The sequence below is a fragment of the Procambarus clarkii genome, chromosome 81 (genome assembly GCF_040958095.1).
Source record: "Procambarus clarkii isolate CNS0578487 chromosome 81, FALCON_Pclarkii_2.0, whole genome shotgun sequence".
Taxonomy (NCBI): domain Eukaryota; kingdom Metazoa; phylum Arthropoda; class Malacostraca; order Decapoda; family Cambaridae; genus Procambarus; species Procambarus clarkii.
The window spans coordinates 1113789-1140583 of NC_091230.1; positions in this window are offsets into that span (position 1 = coordinate 1113789).

Genomic DNA, 26795 nt, shown 5'->3' on the forward strand with positions numbered 1-26795 from the left:
TAACGAGAAACAAATAGATGATTGAAAATGAAGTATTTAAGGTTATTATCTAATCAATTATGTGTTTGCATAATTTTTATCGTATATATATGAATTAATACCCATGGACTAAAAATTCACAAAAACGTGGAAAACGGCAAAATATTGCCTAATTCGATGATATTTTGTTTAAATCACATGAAGGAAAAGGGAATGATAAACGTCAAAATATTGCTAAATTCGATGATTTTCCGTACGAAACAAAATGCAAGAAAACTTGCTTAAAATGCAATATTATGCGAAATTCTGAGATTTCAAGGCCAAATCACATATCGTGATACTACATGAAATAGTATCGAAATATTGGTAAAAATGAATATATTTACGTAATATCAAACTACATGAAAAACGTGAAAAAAGTCACTATATAACCATATATGAGGATTTTAACTTCAAATCATAGAGCGAGGTTTCGTACTATTTAGTTCCAAGAAAAGACATATGACAATGTTGTTTCCAATACAAATGATAAAAAACAATGTGTTTTCATTAGAATTAACTATAATGTTCTTCATTTTCCGTTTATATTAACGAGGGAAGATGTACACGTAAAACCGCTCTAATCCGGCTGAAACGTCGATATATGCAATAAAAACCGAACTTCTCCACTTTTCAATATCTTACTCAGTATTTTAACGAGAAACAAATAGAATATTGAAAATGAAGTATTTAAGGTTATTATCTAATCAATTATGTGTTTGCATCATTTTTATCGTATATATATATGAATTAATACCCATGGACGGAAAATTTACAAAAACGTGGAAAACGGCAAAATATTGCCCAATTCGATGATATTTTGTTTAAATCACATGAAGGAAAAGGGGATGATAAACGTTAAAATATTGCTAAATTCCATGATTTTTCGTACGAAACAAAATGCAAGAAAACTTGCTTAAAATGCAATATTATGCGAAATTCTGAGATTTGAAGGCCAAATCACATATCGTGATACTACATGAAATAGTATCGAAATATTGGTAAAAATGAATATATTTACGTAATATCAAACAACATGAAAAACGTGAAAAAAGTCACTATATAACCATATTTGAGGATCTTAACTTCAAATCATAGAGCGAGGTTTCGTATTATTTAGATCCAAGAAAAGACATATGACAATGTTGTTTCCAATACAAATGATAAAAAACAATGTGTTTTCATTAGAATTAACTATAATGTTCTTGATTTTCCGTTAATATTAACGATGGAAGATGTACACGTAAAACCGCTCTAATCCGGCTGAAACGTCGATATATGCAATAAAAACCGAACTTCTCCCCTTTTCAATATCTTACTCAGTATTTTAACGAGAAACAAATAGATGATTGAAAATGAAGTATTTAAGGTTATTATCTAATCAATTATGTTTTTGCATCATTTTTATCGTATATATATATGAATTAATACCCATGGACGGAAAATTCACAAAAACGTGGAAAACGGCAAAATATTGCCTAATTCGATGATATTTTGTTTAAATCACATGAAGGAAAAGGGGGATGATAAACGTCAAAATATTGCTAAATTCGATGATTTTCCGTACTAAACAAAATGCAAGAAAACTTGCTTAAAATGCAATATTATGCGAAATTCTGAGCTTTGAAGGCCAAATCACATATCGTGATACTACATGAAATAGTATCGAAATATTGGTAAAAATGAATATATTTACGTAATATCAAACTACATGAAAAACGTGAAAAAAGTCACTATATAACCATATTTGAGGATTTTAACTTCAAATCATAGAGCGAGGTTTCGTATTATTTAGATCCAAGAAAAGACATATGACAATGTTGTTTCCAATACAAATGATAAAAAAAATGTGTTTTCATTAGAATTAACTATAATGTTCTTGATTTTCCGTTTATATTAACGATGGAAGATGTACACGTAAAACCGCTCTAATCCGGCTGAAACGTCGATATATGCAATAAAAACCGAACTTCTCCCCTTCTCAATATCTTACACTGTATTTTAACGAGAAACAAATAGATGATTGAAAATGAAGTATTTAAGGTTATTATCTAATCAATTATGTGTTTGCATCATTTTTATCGTATATATATATGAATTAATACCCATTCACAAATACGTGGAAAACGGCAAAATATTGACTAATTCGATGATATTTTGTTTAAATCACATGAAGGAAAATGAGATGATAAACGTTAAAATATTGCTAAATTCGATGATTTTTCGTACGAAGCAAAATGCAAGAAAACTTGCTTAAAATGCAATATTATGCGAAATTCTGAGATTTGAAGGCCAAATCACATATCGTGATACTACATGAAATTGTATCGAAATATTGGTAAAAATGAATATATTTACGTAATATCAAACTACATGAAAAACGTGAAAAAAGTCACTATATAACCATATTTGAGGATTTTAACTTCAAATCATAGAGCGAGGTTTCGTATTATTTAGATCCAAGAAAAGACATATGACAATGTTGTTTCCAATACAACTGATAAAAAACAATGTGTTTTCATTAGAATTACCTATAATGTTCTTGATTTTCCGTTTATATTAACGATGGAAGATGTACACGTAAAACCGCTTTAATCCGGCTGAAACGTCGATATATGCAATAAAAACCGAACTTCTCCCCTTTTCAATATCTTACTCAGTATTTTAACGAGAAACAAATAGATGATTGAAAATGAAGTATTTAAGGTTATTTTCTAATCAATTATGTGTTTGCATCATTTTTATCGTATATATATATAAATTAATACCCATAACCGGAAAATTCACAAAAACGTGGAAAACGGCAAAATATTGCCTAATTCGATGATATTTTGTTTAAATCACATGAAGGAAAAGGGGATGATAAACGTCAAAATATTGCTAAATTCGATGATTTTCCGTACGAAACAAAATGCAAGAAAACTTGCTTAAAATGCAATATTATGCGAAATTCTGAGCTTTGAAGGCCAAATCACATATCGTGATACTACATGAAATAGTATCGAAATATTGGTAAAAATGAATATATTTACGTAATATCAAACTACATGAAAAACGTGAAAAAAGTCACTATATAACCATATTTGAGGATTTTAACTTCAAATCATAGAGCGAGGTTTCGTATTATTTAGATCCAAGAAAAGACATATGACAATGTTGTTTCCAATACAAATGATAAAAAAAATGTGTTTTCATTAGAATTAACTATAATGTTCTTGATTTTCCGTTTATATTAACGATGGAAGATGTACACGTAAAACCGCTCTAATCCGGCTGAAACGTCGATATATGCAATAAAAACCGAACTTCTCCCTTTTTCAATATCTTACTCAGTATTTTAACGAGAAACAAATAGATGATTGAAAATGAAGTATTTAAGGTTATTATCTAATCAATTATGTGTTTGCATCATTTTTATCGTATATATATATGAATTAATACCCATTGACGGAAAATTCGCAAAAACGTGGAAAACGGCAAAATATTGACTAATTCGATGATATTTTGTTTAAATCACATGAAGGAAAAGGAGATGATAAACGTTAAAATATTGCTAAATTCGATGATTTTTTTTACGTAGCAAAATGCAAGAAAACTTGCTTAAAATGCAATATTATGCGAAATTCTGAGATTTGAAGGCCAAATCACATATCGTGATACTACATGAAATAGTATCGAAATATTGGTAAAAATGAATATATTTACGTAATATCAAACTACATGAAAAACGTGAAAAAAGTCACTATATAACCATATTTGAGGATTTTAACTTCAAATCATAGAGCGAGGTTTCGTATTATTTAGTTCCAAGAAAAGACATATGACAATGTTGTTTCCAATACAAATGATAAAAAACAATGTGTTTTCATTAGAATTAACTATAATGTTCTTCATTTTCCGTTTATATTAACGAGGGAAGATGTACACGTAAAACCGCTCTAATCCGGCTGAAACGTCGATATATGCAATAAAAACCGAACTTCTCCCCTTTTCTACATCTTACTCGGTATTTTAACGAGAAACAAATAGATGATTGAAAATGAAGTATTTAAGGTTATTATCTAATCAATTATGTGTTTGCATAATTTTTATCGTATATATATGAATTAATACCCATGGACTAAAAATTCACAAAAACGTGGAAAACGGCAAAATATTGCCTAATTCGATGATATTTTGTTTAAATCACATGAAGGAAAAGGGAATGATAAACGTCAAAATATTGCTAAATTCGATGATTTTCCGTACGAAACAAAATGCAAGAAAACTTGCTTAAAATGCAATATTATGCGAAATTCTGAGATTTCAAGGCCAAATCACATATCGTGATACTACATGAAATAGTATCGAAATATTGGTAAAAATGAATATATTTACGTAATATCAAACTACATGAAAAACGTGAAAAAAGTCACTATATAACCATATATGAGGATTTTAACTTCAAATCATAGAGCGAGGTTTCGTACTATTTAGTTCCAAGAAAAGACATATGACAATGTTGTTTCCAATACAAATGATAAAAAACAATGTGTTTTCATTAGAATTAACTATAATGTTCTTCATTTTCCGTTTATATTAACGAGGGAAGATGTACACGTAAAACCGCTCTAATCCGGCTGAAACGTCGATATATGCAATAAAAACCGAACTTCTCCACTTTTCAATATCTTACTCAGTATTTTAACGAGAAACAAATAGAATATTGAAAATGAAGTATTTAAGGTTATTATCTAATCAATTATGTGTTTGCATCATTTTTATCGTATATATATATGAATTAATACCCATGGACGGAAAATTTACAAAAACGTGGAAAACGGCAAAATATTGCCCAATTCGATGATATTTTGTTTAAATCACATGAAGGAAAAGGGGATGATAAACGTTAAAATATTGCTAAATTCCATGATTTTTCGTACGAAACAAAATGCAAGAAAACTTGCTTAAAATGCAATATTATGCGAAATTCTGAGATTTGAAGGCCAAATCACATATCGTGATACTACATGAAATAGTATCGAAATATTGGTAAAAATGAATATATTTACGTAATATCAAACAACATGAAAAACGTGAAAAAAGTCACTATATAACCATATTTGAGGATCTTAACTTCAAATCATAGAGCGAGGTTTCGTATTATTTAGATCCAAGAAAAGACATATGACAATGTTGTTTCCAATACAAATGATAAAAAACAATGTGTTTTCATTAGAATTAACTATAATGTTCTTGATTTTCCGTTAATATTAACGATGGAAGATGTACACGTAAAACCGCTCTAATCCGGCTGAAACGTCGATATATGCAATAAAAACCGAACTTCTCCCCTTTTCAATATCTTACTCAGTATTTTAACGAGAAACAAATAGATGATTGAAAATGAAGTATTTAAGGTTATTATCTAATCAATTATGTTTTTGCATCATTTTTATCGTATATATATATGAATTAATACCCATGGACGGAAAATTCACAAAAACGTGGAAAACGGCAAAATATTGCCTAATTCGATGATATTTTGTTTAAATCACATGAAGGAAAAGGGGGATGATAAACGTCAAAATATTGCTAAATTCGATGATTTTCCGTACTAAACAAAATGCAAGAAAACTTGCTTAAAATGCAATATTATGCGAAATTCTGAGCTTTGAAGGCCAAATCACATATCGTGATACTACATGAAATAGTATCGAAATATTGGTAAAAATGAATATATTTACGTAATATCAAACTACATGAAAAACGTGAAAAAAGTCACTATATAACCATATTTGAGGATTTTAACTTCAAATCATAGAGCGAGGTTTCGTATTATTTAGATCCAAGAAAAGACATATGACAATGTTGTTTCCAATACAAATGATAAAAAAAATGTGTTTTCATTAGAATTAACTATAATGTTCTTGATTTTCCGTTTATATTAACGATGGAAGATGTACACGTAAAACCGCTCTAATCCGGCTGAAACGTCGATATATGCAATAAAAACCGAACTTCTCCCCTTCTCAATATCTTACACTGTATTTTAACGAGAAACAAATAGATGATTGAAAATGAAGTATTTAAGGTTATTATCTAATCAATTATGTGTTTGCATCATTTTTATCGTATATATATATGAATTAATACCCATTCACAAATACGTGGAAAACGGCAAAATATTGACTAATTCGATGATATTTTGTTTAAATCACATGAAGGAAAATGAGATGATAAACGTTAAAATATTGCTAAATTCGATGATTTTTCGTACGAAGCAAAATGCAAGAAAACTTGCTTAAAATGCAATATTATGCGAAATTCTGAGATTTGAAGGCCAAATCACATATCGTGATACTACATGAAATTGTATCGAAATATTGGTAAAAATGAATATATTTACGTAATATCAAACTACATGAAAAACGTGAAAAAAGTCACTATATAACCATATTTGAGGATTTTAACTTCAAATCATAGAGCGAGGTTTCGTATTATTTAGATCCAAGAAAAGACATATGACAATGTTGTTTCCAATACAACTGATAAAAAACAATGTGTTTTCATTAGAATTACCTATAATGTTCTTGATTTTCCGTTTATATTAACGATGGAAGATGTACACGTAAAACCGCTTTAATCCGGCTGAAACGTCGATATATGCAATAAAAACCGAACTTCTCCCCTTTTCAATATCTTACTCAGTATTTTAACGAGAAACAAATAGATGATTGAAAATGAAGTATTTAAGGTTATTATCTAATCAATTATGTGTTTGCATCATTTTTATCGTATATATATATGAATTAATACCCATGGACGGAAAATTTACAAAAACGTGGAAAACGGCAAAATATTGCCCAATTCGATGATATTTTGTTTAAATCACATGAAGGAAAAGGGGATGATAAACGTTAAAATATTGCTAAATTCCATGATTTTTCGTACGAAACAAAATGCAAGAAAACTTGCTTAAAATGCAATATTATGCGAAATTCTGAGATTTGAAGGCCAAATCACATATCGTGATACTACATGAAATAGTATCGAAATATTGGTAAAAATGAATATATTTACGTAATATCGAACTACATGAAAAACGTGAAAAAAGTCACTATATAACCATATTTGAGGATCTTAACTTCAAATCATAGAGCGAGGTTTCGTATTATTTAGATCCAAGAAAAGACATATGACAATGTTGTTTCCAATACAAATGATAAAAAACAATGTGTTTTCATTAGAATTAACTATAATGTTCTTGATTTTCCGTTAATATTAACGATGGAAGATGTACACGTAAAACCGCTCTAATCCGGCTGAAACGTCGATATATGCAATAAAAACCGAACTTCTCCCCTTTTCAATATCTTACTCAGTATTTTAACGAGAAACAAATAGATGATTGAAAATGAAGTATTTAAGGTTATTATCTAATCAATTATGTGTTTGCATCATTTTTATCGTATATATATATAAATTAATACCCATAACCGGAAAATTCACAAAAACGTGGAAAACGGCAAAATATTGCCTAATTCGATGATATTTTGTTTAAATCACATGAAGGAAAAGGGGATGATAAACGTCAAAATATTGCTAAATTCGATGATTTTCCGTACGAAACAAAATGCAAGAAAACTTGCTTAAAATGCAATATTATGCGAAATTCTGAGCTTTGAAGGCCAAATCACATATCGTGATACTACATGAAATAGTATCGAAATATTGGTAAAAATGAATATATTTACGTAATATCAAACTACATGAAAAACGTGAAAAAAGTCACTATATAACCATGTTTGAGGATTTTAACTTCAAATCATAGAGCGAGGTTTCGTATTATTTAGATCCAAGAAAAGACATATGACAATGTTGTTTCCAATACAAATGATAAAAAAAATGTGTTTTCATTAGAATTAACTATAATGTTCTTGATTTTCCGTTTATATTAACGATGGAAGATGTACACGTAAAACCGCTCTAATCCGGCTGAAACGTCGATATATGCAATAAAAACCGAACTTCTCCCTTTTTCAATATCTTACTCAGTATTTTAACGAGAAACAAATAGATGATTGAAAATGAAGTATTTAAGGTTATTATCTAATCAATTATGTGTTTGCATCATTTTTATCGTATATATATATGAATTAATACCCATTGACGGAAAATTCACAAAAACGTGGAAAACGGCAAAATATTGACTAATTCGATGATATTTTGTTTAAATCACATGAAGGAAAAGGAGATGATAAACGTTAAAATATTGCTAAATTCGATGATTTTTTTTACGTAGCAAAATGCAAGAAAACTTGCTTAAAATGCAATATTATGCGAAATTCTGAGATTTGAAGGCCAAATCACATATCGTGATACTACATGAAATAGTATCGAAATATTGGTAAAAATGAATATATTTACGTAATATCAAACTACATGAAAAACGTGAAAAAAGTCACTATATAACCATATTTGAGGATTTTAACTTCAAATCATAGAGCGAGGTTTCGTATTATTTAGTTCCAAGAAAAGACATATGACAATGTTGTTTCCAATACAAATGATAAAAAACAATGTGTTTTCATTAGAATTAACTATAATGTCCTTCATTTTCCGTTTATATTAACGAGGGAAGATGTACACGTAAAACCGCTCTAATCCGGCTGAAACGTCGATATATGCAATAAAAACCGAACTTCTCCCCTTTTCTACATCTTACTCGGTATTTTAACGAGAAACAAATAGATGATTGAAAATGAAGTATTTAAGGTTATTATCTAATCAATTATGTGTTTGCATAATTTTTATCGTATATATATGAATTAATACCCATGGACTAAAAATTCACAAAAACGTGGAAAACGGCAAAATATTGCCTAATTCGATGATATTTTGTTTAAATCACATGAAGGAAAAGGGAATGATAAACGTCAAAATATTGCTAAATTCGATGATTTTCCGTACGAAACAAAATGCAAGAAAACTTGCTTAAAATGCAATATTATGCGAAATTCTGAGATTTCAAGGCCAAATCACATATCGTGATACTACATGAAATAGTATCGAAATATTGGTAAAAATGAATATATTTACGTAATATCAAACTACATGAAAAACGTGAAAAAAGTCACTATATAACCATATTTGAGGATTTTAACTTCAAATCATAGAGCGAGGTTTCGTACTATTTAGTTCCAAGAAAAGACATATGACAATGTTGTTTCCAATACAAATGATAAAAAACAATGTGTTTTCATTAGAATTAACTATAATGTTCTTCATTTTCCGTTTATATTAACGAGGGAAGATGTACACGTAAAACCGCTCTAATCCGGCTGAAACGTCGATATATGCAATAAAAACCGAACTTCTCCACTTTTCAATATCTTACTCAGTATTTTAACGAGAAACAAATAGTTGATTGAAAATGAAGTATTTAAGGTTATTATCTAATCAATTATGTGTTTGTATCATTTTTATCGTATATATATGAATTAATACCCATGGACTGAAAATTCAAAAAACGTGGAAAAACGGCAAAATATTGCCTAATTCGATGATATTTTCTTTAAATCACATGAAGGAAAAGGGGATGATAAACGTCAAAATATTGCTAAATTCGATGATTTTTCGTACGAAACAAAATGCAAGAAAACTTGCTTAAAATGCAATATCACGCGAAATTCTGAGATTTGAAGGGCAAATCATATATCGTGATACTACATGAAATAGGATCGGAATATTGGTAAAAATGAATATATTTGCGTAATATCAAACTACATGATTAACGTGAAAAAGTTAATATTTTACCATATTTGAGGATTTTACCTTCAAATCATAGAGCGAGGTTTCGTATTATTTAGATCCAAGAAAAGACATTTGACAATGTTGTTTCCAATACAACTGATAAAAAACAATGTGTTTTCATTAGAATTAACTAAAATGTTCCTGATTTTCCGTTTATATTTCCGATGGAAGATGTACACGAAAACCGCTCTATTCCGGCTGAAACGTCGATATATGCAATAAAATCAGAACTTCTCCGCCTTTCAATATCTTACTCAGTATTTTAACGAGAAAGAAATAGTTGATTGAAAATGAAGTATTTAAGGTTATTATCTAATCAATTATGTGTTTGCATCATTTTTATCGTATATATATGAATTAAAACCCATGGACTGAAAATTCACAAAAACGTGGAAAACGGCAAAATATTGACTAATTCGATGATATTTTGTTTAAATCACATGAAGGAAAATGAGATGATAAACGTTAAAATATTGCTAAATTCGATGATTTTTCGTACGAAGCAAAATGCAAGAAAACTTGCTTAAAATGCAATATTATGCGAAATTCTGAGATTTGTAGGCCAAATCACATATCGTGATACTACATGAAATTGTATCGAAATATTGGTAAAAATGAATATATTTACGTAATATCAAACTACATGAAAAACGTGAAAAAAGTCACTATATAACCATATTTGAGGATCTTAACTTCAAATCATAGAGCGAGGTTTCGTATTATTTAGATCCAAGAAAAGACATATGACAATGTTGTTTCCAATACAAATGATAAAAAACAATGTGTTTTCATTAGAATTAACTATAATGTTCTTGATTTTCCGTTAATATTAACGATGGAAGATGTACACGTAAAACCGCTCTAATCCGGCTGAAACGTCGATATATGCAATAAAAACCGAACTTCTCCCCTTTTCAATATCTTACTCAGTATTTTAACGAGAAACAAATAGATGATTGAAAATGAAGTATTTAAGGTTATTATCTAATCAATTATGTGTTTGCATCATTTTTATCGTATATATATATGAATTAATACCCATTGACGGAAAATTCACAAAAACGTGGAAAACTGCAAAATATTGACTAATTCGATGATATTTTGTTTAAATCACATGAAGGAAAAGGAGATGATAAACGTTAAAATATTGCTAAATTCGATGATTTTTTTTACGTAGCAAAATGCAAGAAAACTTGCTTAAAATGCAATATTATGCGAAATTCTGAGATTTGAAGGCCAAATCACATATCGTGATACTACATGAAATAGTATCGAAATATTGGTAAAAATGAATATATTTACGTAATATCAAACTACATGAAAAACGTGAAAAAAGTCACTATATAACCATATTTGAGAATTTTAACTTCAAATCATAGAGCGAGGTTTCGTATTATTTAGTTCCAAGAAAAGACATATGACAATGTTGTTTCCAATACAAATGATAAAAAACAATGTGTTTTCATTAGAATTAACTATAATGTTCTTCATTTTCCGTTTATATTAACGAGGGAAGATGTACACGTAAAACCGCTCTAATCCGGCTGAAACGTCGATATATGCAATAAAAACCGAACTTCTCCCCTTTTCTACATCTTACTCGGTATTTTAACGAGAAACAAATAGATGATTGAAAATGAAGTATTTAAGGTTATTATCTAATCAATTATGTGTTTGCATAATTTTTATCGTATATATATGAATTAATACCCATGGACTAAAAATTCACAAAAACGTGGAAAACGGCAAAATATTGCCTAATTCGATGATATTTTGTTTAAATCACATGAAGGAAAAGGGAATGATAAACGTCAAAATATTGCTATATTCGATGATTTTCCGTACGAAACAAAATGCAAGAAAACTTGCTTAAAATGCAATATTATGCGAAATTCTGAGATTTCAAGGCCAAATCACATATCGTGATACTACATGAAATAGTATCGAAATATTGGTAAAAATGAATATATTTACGTAATATCAAACTACATGAAAAACGTGAAAAAAGTCACTATATAACCATATTTGAGGATTTTAACTTCAAATCATAGAGCGAGGTTTCGTACTATTTAGTTCCAAGAAAAGACATATGACAATGTTGTTTCCAATACAAATGATAAAAAACAATGTGTTTTCATTAGAATTAACTATAATGTTCTTCATTTTCCGTTTATATTAACGAGGGAAGATGTACACGTAAAACCGCTCTAATCCGGCTGAAACGTCGATATATGCAATAAAAACCGAACTTCTCCACTTTTCAATATCTTACTCAGTATTTTAACGAGAAACAAATAGAATATTGAAAATGAAGTATTTAAGGTTATTATCTAATCAATTATGTGTTTGCATCATTTTTATCGTATATATATATGAATTAATACCCATGGACGGAAAATTTACAAAAACGTGGAAAACGGCAAAATATTGCCCAATTCGATGATATTTTGTTTAAATCACATGAAGGAAAAGGGGATGATAAACGTTAAAATATTGCTAAATTCCATGATTTTTCGTACGAAACAAAATGCAAGAAAACTTGCTTAAAATGCAATATTATGCGAAATTCTGAGATTTGAAGGCCAAATCACATATCGTGATACTACATGAAATAGTATCGAAATATTGGTAAAAATGAATATATTTACGTAATATCAAACAACATGAAAAACGTGAAAAAAGTCACTATATAACCATATTTGAGGATCTTAACTTCAAATCATAGAGCGAGGTTTCGTATTATTTAGATCCAAGAAAAGACATATGACAATGTTGTTTCCAATACAAATGATAAAAAACAATGTGTTTTCATTAGAATTAACTATAATGTTCTTGATTTTCCGTTAATATTAACGATGGAAGATGTACACGTAAAACCGCTCTAATCCGGCTGAAACGTCGATATATGCAATAAAAACCGAACTTCTCCCCTTTTCAATATCTTACTCAGTATTTTAACGAGAAACAAATAGATGATTGAAAATGAAGTATTTAAGGTTATTATCTAATCAATTATGTTTTTGCATCATTTTTATCGTATATATACATGAATTAATACCCATGGACGGAAAATTCACAAAAACGTGGAAAACGGCAAAATATTGCCTAATTCGATGATATTTTGTTTAAATCACATGAAGGAAAAGGGGGATGATAAACGTCAAAATATTGCTAAATTCGATGATTTTCCGTACGAAACAAAATGCAAGAAAACTTGCTTAAAATGCAATATTATGCGAAATTCTGAGCTTTGAAGGCCAAATCACATATCGTGATACTACATGAAATAGTATCGAAATATTGGTAAAAATGAATATATTTACGTAATATCAAACTACATGAAAAACGTGAAAAAAGTCACTATATAACCATATTTGAGGATTTTAACTTCAAATCATAGAGCGAGGTTTCGTATTATTTAGATCCAAGAAAAGACATATGACAATGTTGTTTCCAATACAAATGATAAAAAAATGTGTTTTCATTAGAATTAACTATAATGTTCTTGATTTTCCGTTTATATTAACGATGGAAGATGTACACGTAAAACCGCTCTAATCCGGCTGAAACGTCGATATATGCAATAAAAACCGAACTTCTCCCCTTTTCAATATCTTACACTGTATTTTAACGAGAAACAAATAGATGATTGAAAATGAAGTATTTAAGGTTATTATCTAATCAATTATGTGTTTGCATCATTTTTATCGTATATATATATGAATTAATACCCATTCACAAATACGTGGAAAACGGCAAAATATTGACTAATTCGATGATATTTTGTTTAAATCACATGAAGGAAAATGAGATGATAAACGTTAAAATATTGCTAAATTCGATGATTTTTCGTACGAAGCAAAATGCAAGAAAACTTGCTTAAAATGCAATATTATGCGAAATTCTGAGATTTGAAGGCCAAATCACATATCGTGATACTACATGAAATTGTATCGAAATATTGGTAAAAATGAATATATTTACGTAATATCAAACTACATGAAAAACGTGAAAAAAGTCACTATATAACCATATTTGAGGATTTTAACTTCAAATCATAGAGCGAGGTTTCGTATTATTTAGATCCAAGAAAAGACATATGACAATGTTGTTTCCAATACAACTGATAAAAAACAATGTGTTTTCATTAGAATTACCTATAATGTTCTTGATTTTCCGTTTATATTAACGATGGAAGATGTACACGTAAAACCGCTTTAATCCGGCTGAAACGTCGATATATGCAATAAAAACCGAACTTCTCCCCTTTTCAATATCTTACTCAGTATTTTAACGAGAAACAAATAGATGATTGAAAATGAAGTATTTAAGGTTATTATCTAATCAATTATGTGTTTGCATCATTTTTATCGTATATATATATGAATTAATACCCATGGACGGAAAATTTACAAAAACGTGGAAAACGGCAAAATATTGCCCAATTCGATGATATTTTGTTTAAATCACATGAAGGAAAAGGGGATGATAAACGTTAAAATATTGCTAAATTCCATGATTTTTCGTACGAAACAAAATGCAAGAAAACTTGCTTAAAATGCAATATTATGCGAAATTCTGAGATTTGAAGGCCAAATCACATATCGTGATACTACATGAAATAGTATCGAAATATTGGTAAAAATGAATATATTTACGTAATATCGAACTACATGAAAAACGTGAAAAAATTCACTATATAACCATATTTGAGGATCTTAACTTCAAATCATAGAGCGAGGTTTCGTATTATTTAGATCCAAGAAAAGACATATGACAATGTTGTTTCCAATACAAATGATAAAAAACAATGTGTTTTCATTAGAATTAACTATAATGTTCTTGATTTTCCGTTAATATTAACGATGGAAGATGTACACGTAAAACCGCTCTAATCCGGCTGAAACGTCGATATATGCAATAAAAACCGAACTTCTCCCCTTTTCAATATCTTACTCAGTATTTTAACGAGAAACAAATAGATGATTGAAAATGAAGTATTTAAGGTTATTATCTAATCAATTATGTGTTTGCATCATTTTTATCGTATATATATATAAATTAATACCCATAACCGGAAAATTCACAAAAACGTGGAAAACGGCAAAATATTGCCTAATTCGATGATATTTTGTTTAAATCACATGAAGGAAAAGGGGATGATAAACGTCAAAATATTGCTAAATTCGATGATTTTCCGTACGAAACAAAATGCAAGAAAACTTGCTTAAAATGCAATATTATGCGAAATTCTGAGCTTTGAAGGCCAAATCACATATCGTGATACTACATGAAATAGTATCGAAATATTGGTAAAAATGAATATATTTACGTAATATCAAACTACATGAAAAACGTGAAAAAAGTCACTATATAACTATATTTGAGGATTTTAACTTCAAATCATAGAGCGAGGTTTCGTATTATTTAGATCCAAGAAAAGACATATGACAATGTTGTTTCCAATACAAATGATAAAAAAAATGTGTTTTCATTAGAATTAACTATAATGTTCTTGATTTTCCGTTTATATTAACGATGGAAGATGTACACGTAAAACCGCTCTAATCCGGCTGAAACGTCGATATATGCAATAAAAACCGAACTTCTCCCTTTTTCAATATCTTACTCAGTATTTTAACGAGAAACAAATAGATGATTGAAAATGAAGTATTTAAGGTTATTATCTAATCAATTATGTGTTTGCATCATTTTTATCGTATATATATATGAATTAATACCCATTGACGGAAAATTCACAAAAACGTGGAAAACGGCAAAATATTGACTAATTCGATGATATTTTGTTTAAATCACATGAAGGAAAAGGGAATGATAAACGTCAAAATATTGCTAAATTCGATGATTTTCCGTACGAAACAAAATGCAAGAAAACTTGCTTAAAATGCAATATTACGCGAAATTCTGAGATTTGAAGGGCAAATCATATATCGTGATACTACATGAAATAGGATCGGAATATTGGTAAAAATGAATATATTTGCGTAATATCAAACTACATGATTAACGTGAAAAAGTTAATATTTTACCATATTTGAGGATTTTACCTTCAAATCATAGAGCGAGGTTTCGTATTATTTAGATCCAAGAAAAGACATTTGACAATGTTGTTTCCAATACAACTGATAAAAAACAATGTGTTTTCATTAGAATTAACTATAATGTTCTTGATTTTCCGTTTATATTTCCGATGGAAGATGTACACGAAAACCGCTCTATTCCGGCTGAAACGTCGATATATGCAATAAAATCAGAACTTCTCCGCCTTTCAATATCTTACTCAGTATTTTAACGAGAAAGAAATAGTTGATTGAAAATGAAGTATTTAAGGTTATTATCTAATCAATTATGTGTTTGCATCATTTTTATCGTATATATATGAATTAAAACCCATGGACTGAAAATTCACAAAAACGTGGAAAACGGCAAAATATTGCCTAATTCGATGATATTATGTAGGAAAAGAAGGAAAAGGAGATGATAAACGTCAAAATATTGCTATATTCGATGATTTTTCGTACGAAACAAAATGCAAGAAAACTTGCTTAAAATGCAATATTATGCGAAATTCTGAGATTTGAAGGCCAAATCACATATCGTGATACTACATGAAATATTATCGAAATATTGGTAAAAATGAATATATTTACGTAATATCAAACTACATGAAAAACGTGAAAAAAGTCACTATATAACTATATTTGAGGATTTTAACTTCAAATCATAGAGCGAGGTTTCGTATTATTTAGTTCCAAAAAAAGACATATGACAATGTTGTTTCCAATACAAATGATAAAAAACAATGTGTTTTCATTAGAATTAACTATAATGTTCTTGATTTTCCGTTTATATTAACGAGGGAAGATGTACACGTAAAACCGCTCTAATCCGGCTGAAACGTCGATATATGCAATAAAAACCGAATTTCTCCCCTTTTCAATATCTTCCTCAGTATTTTAACGAGAAACAAATAGATGATTGAAAATGAAGTATTTAAGGTTATTATCTAATCAATTATGTGTTTGCATCATTTTTATCGTATATATATGAATTAAAACCCATGGACTGAAAATTCACAAAAACGTGGAAAACGGCAAAATATTGCCTAATTCGATGATATTTTGTTTAAATCACATGAAGGAAAAGGAGATGATAAACGTCAAAATATTGCTATATTCGGTGATTTTTCGGACGAAACAAAATGCAAGAAAACTTGCTTAAAATGCAATATTATGCGAAATTCTGAGATTTGAAGGCCAAATCACATATCGTGATACTACATGAAATAGTATCGAAATATTGGTAAAAATGAATATTTTTACGTAATATCAAACTACATGAAAAACGTGAAAAAAGTCACTATATAACCATATTTGAGGATTTTAACTTCAAATCATAGAGCGAGGTTTCGTATTATTTGGTTCCAAAAAAAGACATATGACAATGTTGTTTCCAATACAAATGATAAAAAACAATGTGTTTTCATTAGAATTAACTATAATGTTCTTGATTTTCCGTTTATATTAACGAGGGAAGATGTACACGTAAAACCGCTCTAATCCGGCTGAAACGTCGATATATGTAATAAAAACCGAACTTCTCCCCTTTTCAATATCTTACTCAGTATTTTAACGAGAAACAAATAGAAGATTGAAAATGAAGTATTTAAGGTTATTATCTAATCAATTATGTGTTTGCATCATTTTTATCGTATATATATATGAATTAATACCCATGGACGGAAAATTTACAAAAACGTGGAAAACGGCAAAATATTGCCCAATTCGATGATATTTTGTTTAAATCACATGAAGGAAAAGGGGATGATAAACGTTAAAATATTGCTAAATTCGATGAATTTTCGTACGAAACAAAATGCAAGAAAACTTGCTTAAAATGCAATATTATGCGAAATTCTGAGATTTGAAGGCCAAATCACATATCGTGATACTACATGAAATAGTATCGAAATATTGGTAAAAATGAATATATTTACGTAATATCAAACTACATGAAAAACGTGAAAAAAGTCACTATATAACCATATTTGAGGATCTTAACTTCAAATCATAGAGCGAGGTTTCGTATTATTTAGATCCAAGAAAAGACATATGACAATGTTGTTTCCAATACAACTGATAAAAAACAATGTGTTTTCATTAGAATTAACTATAATGTTCTTGATTTTCCGTTTATATTAACGATGGAAGATGTACACGTAAAACCGCTCTAATCCGGCTGAAACGTCGATATATGTAATAAAAACCGAACTTCTCCCCTTTTCAATATCTTACTCAGTATTTTAACGAGAAACAAATAGAAGATTGAAAATGAAGTATTTAAGGTTATTATCTAATCAATTATGTGTTTGCATCATTTTTATCGTATATTTATATAAATTAATACCCATGGACGGAAAATTCACAAAAACGTGGAAAACGGCAAAATATTGCCTAATTCGATGATATTTTGTTTAAATCACATGAAGGAAAAGGGGATGATAAACGTCAAAATATTGCTAAATTCGATGATTTTCCGTACGAAACAAAATGCAAGAAAACTTGCTTAAAATGCAATATTATGCGAAATTCTGAGCTTTGAAGGCCAAATCACATATCGTGATACTACATGAAATAGTATCGAAATATTGGTAAAAATGAATATATTTACGTAATATCAAACTACATGAAAAACGTGAAAAAAGTCACTATATAACCATATTTGAGGATTTTAACTTCAAATCATAGAGCGAGGTTTCGTATTATTTAGATCCAAGAAAAGACATATGACAATGTTGTTTCCAATACAAATGATAAAAAAAATGTGTTTTCATTAGAATTAACTATAATGTTCTTGATTTTCCGTTTATATTAACGATGGAAGATGTACACGTAAAACCGCTCTAATCCGGCTGAAACGTCGATATATGCAATAAAAACCGAACTTCTCCCCTTTTCAATATCTTACTCAGTATTTTAACGAGAAACAAATAGATGATTGAAAATGAAGTATTTAAGGTTATTATCTAATCAATTATGTGTTTGCATCATTTTTATCGTATATATATATGAATTAATACTTATTGACGGAAAATTCACAAAAACGTGGAAAACGGCAAAATATTGACTAATTCGATGATATTTTGTTTAAATCACATGAAGGAAAAGGAGATGATAAACGTTAAAATATTGCTAAATTCGATGATTTTTTTACGTAGCAAAATGCAAGAAAACTTGCTTAAAATGCAATATTATGCGAAATTCTGAGATTTGAAGGCCAAATCACATATCGTGATACTACATGAAATTGTATCGAAATATTGGTAAAAATGAATATATTTACGTAATATCAAACTACATGAAAAACGTGAAAAAAGTCACTATATAACCATATTTGAGGATTTTAACTTCAAATCATAGAGCGAGGTTTCGTATTATTTAGATCCAAGAAAAGACATATGACAATGTTGTTTCCAATACAAATTATAAAAAACAATGTGTTTTCATTAGAATTAACTATAATGTTCTTGATTTTCCGTTTATATTAACGAGGGAAGATGTACACGTAAAACCGCTCTAATCCGGCTGAAACGTCGATATATGCAATAAAAACCGAATTTCTCCCCTTTTCAATATCTTCCTCAGTATTTTAACGAGAAACAAATATATGATTGAAAATGAAGTATTTAAGGTTATTATCTAATCAATTATGTGTTTGCATCATTTTTATCGTATATATATGAATTAAAACCCATGGACTGAAAATTCACAAAAAACGTGGAAAACGGCAAAATATTGCCTAATTCGATGATATTTTGTTTAAATCACATGAAGGAAAAGGAGATGATAAACGTCAAAATATTGCTATATTCGATGATTTTTCGGACGAAACAAAATGCAAGAAAACTTGCTTAAAATCCAATATTATGCGAAATTCTGAGATTTGAAGGCCAAATCACATATCGTGATACTACATGAAATAGTATCGAAATATTGGTAAAAATGAATATATTTACGTAATATCAAACTACATGAAAAACGTGAAAAAAGTCACTATATAACCATATTTGAGGATTTTAACTTCAAATCATAGAGCGAGGTTTCGTATTATTTAGTTCCAAGAAAAGACATATGACAATGTTGTTTCCAATACAAATGATAAAAAACAATGTGTTTTCATTAGAATTAACTATAATGTTCTTCATTTTCCGTTTATATTAACGAGGGAAGATGTACACGTAAAACCGCTCTAATCCGGCTGAAACGTCGATATATGCAATAAAAACCGAACTTCTCCCCTTTTCTACATCTTACTCGGTATTTTAACGAGAAACAAATAGATGATTGAAAATGAAGTATTTAAGGTTATTATCTAATCAATTATGTGTTTGCATAATTTTTATCGTATATATATGAATTAATACCCATGGACTAAAAATTCACAAAAACGTGGAAAACGGCAAAATATTGCCTAATTCGATGATATTTTGTTTAAATCATATGAAGGAAAAGGGAATGATAAACGTCAAAATATTGCTAAATTCGATGATTTTCCGTACGAAACAAAATGCAAGAAAACTTGCTTAAAATGCAATATTATGCGAAATTCTGAGATTTCAAGGCCAAATCACATATCGTGATACTACATGAAATAGTATCGAAATATTGGTAAAAATGAATATATTTACGTAATATCAAACTACATGAAAAACGTGAAAAAAGTCACTATTTAACCATATTTGAGGATTTTAACTTCAAATCATAGAGCGAGGTTTCGTATTATTTGGATCTAAGAAAAGACATATGACAATGTTGTTTCCAATACAAATGATAAAAATCAAAGTGTTTTCATTAGAATTAACAAAAATGTTCCTGGTTTTCCGTTTATATTACCGATAGAAGATGTACACGAAAATCGCTCTATTCCGGCTGAAACGTCGATATATGCAATAAAAACAGAACTTCTCCCCTTTTCAATATCTTACTCAGTATTTTAACGAGAAACAAATAGTTGATTGAAAATGAAGTATTTAAGGTTATTATCTAATCAATTATGTGTTTGCATCATTTTTATCTTATATATATGAATTAATACCCATGGACTGAAAATTCAAAAAACGTGGAAAAACGGCAAAATATTGCCTAATTCGATGATATTTTCTTTAAATCACATGAAGGAAAAGGGGATGATAAACGTCAAAATATTGCTAAATTCGATGATTTTTCGTACGAAACAAAATGCAAGAAAACTTGCTTAAAATGCAATATTATGCGAAATTCTGAGATTTGAAGGCCAAATCACATATCGTGATACTACATGAAATAGTATCGAAATATTGGTTAAAATGAATATATTTACGTAATATCAAACTACATGAAAAACGTGAAAAAAGTCACTATATAACCATATTTGAGGATTTTAACTTCAAATCATAGAGCGAGGTTTCGTATTATTTAGTTCCAAGAAAAGACATATGACAATGTTGTTTCCAATACAAATGATAAAAAACAATGTGTTTTCATTAGAATTAACTATAATGTTCTTCATTTTCCGTTTATATTAACGAGGGAAGATGTACACGTAAAACCGCTCTAATCCGGCTGAAACGTCGATATATGCAATAAAAACCGAACTTCTCCCCTTTTCTACATCTTACTCAGTATTTTAACGAGAAACAAATAGTTGATTGAAAATGAAGTATTTAAGGTTATTATCTAATCAATTTGTGTTTGTATCATTTTTATCGTATATATATGAATTAATACCCATGGACTGAAAATTCAAAAAACGTGGAAAAACGGCAAAATATTGCCTAATTCGATGATATTTTCTTTAAATCACATGAAGGAAAAGGGGATGATAAACGTCAAAATATTGCTAAATTCGATGATTTTTCGTACGAAACAAAATGCAAGAAAACTTGCTTAAAATGCAATATTACGCGAAATTCTGAGATTTGAAGGGCAAATCACATATCGTGATACTACATGAAATAGGATCGGAATATTGGTAAAAATGAATATATTTGCGTAATATCAAACTACATGATTAACGTGAAAAAGTTAATATTTTACCATATTTGAGGATTTTACCTTCAAATCATAGAGCGAGGTTTCGTATTATTTAGATCCAAGAAAAGACATATGACAATGTTGTTTCCAATACAACTGATAAAAAACAATGTGTTTTCATTAGAATTAACTAAAATGTTCCTGATTTTCCGTTTATATTTCCGATGGAAGATGTACACGAAAACCGCTCTATTCCGGCTGAAACGTCGATATATGCATTAAAATCAGAACTTCTCCGCCTTTCAATATCTTACTCAGTATTTTAACGAGAAAGAAATAGTTGATTGAAAATGAAGTATTTAAGGTTATTATCTAATCAATTATGTGTTTGCATCATTTTTATCGTATATATATGAATTAAAACCCATGGACTGAAAATTCACAAAAACGTGGAGAACGGCAAAATATTGCCTAATTCGATGATATTTTGTTGGAAAAGAAGGAAAAGGAGATGATAAACGTCAAAATATTGCTATATTCGATGATTTTTCGTACGAAACAAAATGCAAGAAAACTTGCTTAAAATGCAATATTATGCGAAATTCTGAGATTTGAAGGCCAAATCACATATCGTGATACTACATGAAATATTATCGAAATATTGGTAAAAATGAATATATTTACGTAATATCAAACTACATGAAAAACGTGAAAAAAGTCACTATATAACCATATTTGAGGATTTTAACTTCAAATCATAGAGCGAGGTTTCGTATTATTTAGTTCCAAAAAAAGACATATGACAATGTTGTTTCCAATACAAATGATAAAAAACAATGTGTTTTCATTAGAATTAACTATAATGTTCTTGATTTTCCGTTTATATTAACGAGGGAAGATGTACACGTAAAACCGCTCTAATCCGGCTGAAACGTCGATATATGCAATAAAAACCGAATTTCTCCCCTTTTCAATATCTTCCTCAGTATTTTAACGAGAAACAAATAGATGATTGAAAATGAAGTATTTAAGGTTATTATCTAATCAATTATGTCTTTGCATCATTTTTATCGTATATATATGAATTAAAACCCATGGACTGAAAATTCACAAAAACGTGGAAAACGGCAAAATATTGCCTAATTCGATGATATTTTGTTTAAATCACATGAAGGAAAAGGAGATGATAAACGTCAAAATATTGCTATATTCGGTGATTTTTCGGACGAAACAAAATGCAAGAAAACTTGCTTAAAATGCAATATTATGCGAAATTCTGAGATTTGAAGGCCAAATCACATATCGTGATACTACATGAAATAGTATCGAAATATTGGTAAAAATGAATATTTTTACGTAATATCAAACTACATGAAAAACGTGAAAAAAGTCACTATATAACCATATTTGAGGATTTTAACTTCAAATCATAGAGCGAGGTTTCGTATTATTTGGTTCCAAAAAAAGACATATGACAATGTTGTTTCCAATACAAATGATAAAAAACAATGTGTTTTCATTAGAATTAACTATAATGTTCTTGATTTTCTGTTTATATTAACGAGGGAAGATGTACACGTAAAACCGCTCTAATCCGGCTGAAACGTCGATATATGCAATAAAAACCGAATTTCTCCCTTTTTCAATATCTTCCTCAGTATTTTAACGAGAAACAAATAGATGATTGAAAATGAAGTATTTAAGGTTATTATCTAATCAATTATGTGTTTGCATCATTTTTATCGTATATATATGAATTAAAACCCATGGACTGAAAATTCACAAAAACGTGGAAAACGGCAAAATATTGCCTAATTCGATGATATTTTGTTTAAATCACATGAAGGAAAAGGAGATGATAAACGTCAAAATATTGCTATATTCGATGATTTTTCGGACGAAACAAAATGCAAGAAAACTTGCTTAAAATGCAATATTATGCGAAATTCTGAGATTTGAAGGCCAAATCACATATCGTGATACTACATGAAATAGTATCGAAATATTGGTAAAAATGAATATTTTTACGTAATATCAAACTACATGAAAAACGTGAAAAAAGTCACTATATAACCATATTTGAGGATTTTAACTTCAAATCATAGAGCGAGGTTTCGTATTATTTAGATCCAAGAAAAGACATATGACAATGTTGTTTCCAATACAACTGATAAAAAACAATGTGTTTTCATTAGAATTAACTATAATGTTCTTGATTTTCCGTTTATATTAACGATGGAAGATGTACACGTAAAACCGCTCTAATCCGGCTGAAACGTCGATATATGCAATAAAAACCGAATTTCTCCCCTTTTCAATATCTTACTCAGTATTTTAACGAGAAACAAATAGAAGATTGAAAATGAAGTATTTAAGGTTATTATCTAATCAATTTTGTGTTTGCATCATTTTTATCGTATATATATATGAATTAATACCCATGGACGGAAAATTTACAAAAACGTGGAAAACGGCAAAATATTGCCCAATTCGATGATATTTTGTTTAAATCACATGAAGGAAAAGGGGATGATAAACGTTAAAATATTGCTAAATTCGATGATTTTTCGTACGAAACAAAATGCAAGAAAACTTGCTTAAAATGCAATATTATGCGAAATTCTGAGATTTGAAGGCCAAATCACATATCGTGATACTACATGAAATAGTATCGAAATATTGGTAAAAATGAATATATTTACGTAATATCAAACTACATGAAAAACGTGAAAAAAGTCACTATATAACCATATTTGAGGATCTTAACTTCAAATCATAGAGCGAGGTTTCGTATTATTTAGATCCAAGAAAAGACATATGACAATGTTGTTTCCAATACAACTGATAAAAAACAATGTGTTTTCATTAGAATTAACTATAATGTTCTTGATTTTCCGTTTATATTAACGATGGAAGATGTACACGTAAAACCGCTCTAATCCGGCTGAAACGTCGATATATGCAATAAAAACCGAACTTCTCCCCTTTTCAATATCTTACTCAGTATTTTAACGAGAAACAAATAGATGATTGAAAATGAAGTATTTAAGGTTATTATCTAATCAATTATGTGTTTGCATCATTTTTATCGTATATTTATATAAATTAATACCCATGGACGGAAAATTCACAAAAACGTGGAAAACGGCAAAATATTGCCTAATTCGATGATATTTTGTTTAAATCACATGAAGGAAAAGGGGATGATAAACGTCAAAATATTGCTAAATTCGATGATTTTCCGTACGAAACAAAATGCAAGAAAACTTGCTTAAAATGCAATATTATGCGAAATTCTGAGCTTTGAAGGCCAAATCACATATCGTGATACTACATGAAATAGTATCGAAATATTGGTAAAAATGAATATATTTACGTAATATCAAACTACATGAAAAACGTGAAAAAAGTCACTATATAACCATATTTGAGGATTTTAACTTCAAATCATAGAGCGAGGTTTCGTATTATTTAGATCCAAGAAAAGACATATGACAATGTTGTTTCCAATACAAATGATAAAAAAAATGTGTTTTCATTAGAATTAACTATAATGTTCTTGATTTTCCGTTTATATTAACGATGGAAGATGTACACGTAAAACCGCTCTAATCCGGCTGAAACGTCGATATATGCAATAAAAACCGAACTTCTCCCCTTTTCAATATCTTACTCAGTATTTTAACGAGAAACAAATAGATGATTGAAAATGAAGTATTTAAGGTTATTATCTAATCAATTATGTGTTTGCATCATTTTTATCGTATATATATATGAATTAATACTTATTGACGGAAAATTCACAAAAACGTGGAAAACGGCAAAATATTGACTAATTCGATGATATTTTGTTTAAATCACATGAAGGAAAAGGAGATGATAAACGTTAAAATATTGCTAAATTCGATGATTTTTTTACGTAGCAAAATGCAAGAAAACTTGCTTAAAATGCAATATTATGCGAAATTCTGAGATTTGAAGGCCAAATCACATATCGTGATACTACATGAAATTGTATCGAAATATTGGTAAAAATGAATATATTTACGTAATATCAAACTACATGAAAAACGTGAAAAAAGTCACTATATAACCATATTTGAGGATTTTAACTTCAAATCATAGAGCGAGGTTTCGTATTATTTAGATCCAAGAAAAGACATATGACAATGTTGTTTCCAATACAAATTATAAAAAACAATGTGTTTTCATTAGAATTAACTATAATGTTCTTGATTTTCCGTTTATATTAACGAGGGAAGATGTACACGTAAAACCGCTCTAATCCGGCTGAAACGTCGATATATGCAATAAAAACCGAATTTCTCCCCTTTTCAATATCTTCCTCAGTATTTTAACGAGAAACAAATATATGATTGAAAATGAAGTATTTAAGGTTATTATCTAATCAATTATGTGTTTGCATCATTTTTATCGTATATATATGAATTAAAACCCATGGACTGAAAATTCACAAAAAACGTGGAAAACGGCAAAATATTGCCTAATTCGATGATATTTTGTTTAAATCACATGAAGGAAAAGGAGATGATAAACGTCAAAATATTGCTATATTCGATGATTTTTCGGACGAAACAAAATGCAAGAAAACTTGCTTAAAATCCAATATTATGCGAAATTCTGAGATTTGAAGGCCAAATCACATATCGTGATACTACATGAAATAGTATCGAAATATTGGTAAAAATAAATATATTTACGTAATATCAAACTACATGAAAAACGTGAAAAAAGTCACTATATAACCATATTTGAGGATTTTAACTTCAAATCATAGAGCGAGGTTTCGTATTATTTAGTTCCAAGAAAAGACATATGACAATGTTGTTTCCAATACAAATGATAAAAAACAATGTGTTTTCATTAGAATTAACTATAATGTTCTTCATTTTCCGTTTATATTAACGAGGGAAGATGTACACGTAAAAC